Source organism: Cololabis saira, chromosome 13, assembly GCF_033807715.1.
Source record: "Cololabis saira isolate AMF1-May2022 chromosome 13, fColSai1.1, whole genome shotgun sequence".
Classification (NCBI taxonomy): Eukaryota; Metazoa; Chordata; class Actinopteri; order Beloniformes; family Belonidae; genus Cololabis; species Cololabis saira.
The window spans coordinates 42,081,514-42,083,349 of NC_084599.1; the positions used below are offsets into that span (position 1 = coordinate 42,081,514).

General features: G+C 42.3%; 1 non-coding gene across 1 annotated transcript; it reads left to right on the forward strand.

Annotated features, from left to right (window-relative positions):
• The first annotated feature begins 977 nt into the window (after window positions 1-977).
• LOC133458854 (U4 spliceosomal RNA) lies at window positions 978-1,118 on the forward strand. The gene has a single exon (XR_009783973.1). It is a non-coding gene; the product is annotated as a U4 spliceosomal RNA (small nuclear RNA).
• The last annotated feature ends 718 nt before the right edge of the window (window positions 1,119-1,836 follow it).

Below are 1,836 nucleotides of genomic sequence, written 5' to 3' on the forward strand. Positions count from 1 at the left end.
AGCGTTAATTACACCTCCACTTAGCGGCACAATGTCATCAGCTAATTGGAGGAGCAATTATACGAGTGCATGTACGTGACGAACGGAGAGTTGGTGTCCATTTGCAGACTCTGGCTGCAGCTCTATCAGCCTGACCAGGCCAAGATTATGGGATAGCACGGCTAGCCCTCGTGGGCTCTCGGGGCTTAATGCTCTGGGGTGATGGGAGCGGTAGGGTAGGGTAGGAATGGAAAATAGCAGTGAAAGGAAAGAAGGCAAGGAACATCAAATCAGGAAGAAAAAAAAGAAATGCAAAGGGGAATTAGACATGAAGAGCTTATGCAAAGATTGGCATAAGCAATGAGAGAAAGAAAGATTTGTGGAGGTTTTATATATAGAAATGAGCGGTAGCAGTATGTGGAGATGCTGGGAGGAGTTTCAAAGCACAAATATTGGCAGAAAACTTGAAAATAACATCGGAGAGAGAGAGAGGGAGGAATGGAAGTAAAAACCAGCTGAAGGAAGAGGCCTGGCAAGGTGGAATACTAGTGATTTTGATTTGATTTGATTTGATTTTGTACATGTAAAAGACAACAAAGAAAACAAAAACACCAACACTGTGTCACCAACAGACTTGTGTAAACCTTGATGACATGTTGATGTCGATGTCCTTTTAACAAATTAATAAGCCGGGACTCCAGGGCTAGTCTACTGCATGTTTTAGATGTTTCCCTGTCTTCAACACACCTGATTCTAATCACTGGTCGTCATCAACATCAGCAAGGTTTACACAACTCTGTTGGTGACACAGCCTTGTCTATCAGGGTTGTGTTGAGGCAGGGAAACATCTAAAACGTGCAGTAGACTGGCCCTCGAGTCCCGGCTTGTGTGCACCCCTGACCTAGATCGTGTACTCTGCATGTTTGCTTGTCACATTGAAACCCTGACGAAAAGGTACACGTCCCTGAATGAGGCAACAGTCTTTTCCAGTCATATGTATCTTTGTGCAGTGGCAATATCGTAACCAATGAGGTTTATCCGAGGTGTGATTATTGCTGGTTGAAAACTTTACCCAATACCCCGCCTTGACGACTTGAAATATAGTTGGCAATGGCAATTTTTGATGGTCTCTAAGGAGGCTTATTCACTTGTATAATATTAATCAACTTAGTCTCTAATGGTTAGTTATAGTAGTTTGAACAATACTTAATAAAGGCAAATCTTCAGTTTTACCTCCATACAGTAACAATAAATTACGCTGCTTGAAAGTGGTGTCTTTGATGATACTAATATGTGTATAAACTGCTGTTTTGAATAATATACACATATGCATACATACACATATAATTAGCTGCCCATTTCTGTACATAAATATAAACGAATCTACCCATTTATATGCAGGCCCCTAAAAGCTGCTAAACCCCCTCCTCTTTGTACATTATGAAAATCATGTTTTTATATTTGTTTTTAAACTGGTTAATGTGAATGGATGGATGGATGGATGGATGGATGGATGGATGGATGGATGGATGGATGGATGGATGGATGGATGGATGGATGGATGGATGGATGGATGGATGGGGAAAAGGGGGATTCAGAAGTGAGAAACCACAGCAGGTTGAGGCTGAAGCAAAGATAACGGCTAACGGGTCAACAGAGCGTCTGCTCGTTGCCACAAACTGCTCTTTCTTCCTGCAGGAAACAGGAAACTCAACCTTATAGAGTCCCGAAGACGAACTCGTCCCGTGGCAGACTTTCAGTGTCCCAACACAGAGGTTTTGAGGCTGTAGGAAAGGAAATCATCACCATGTTTTCTGGGACTTCCCTGTCATAAAGAATTACTGGAAAGAGATACAC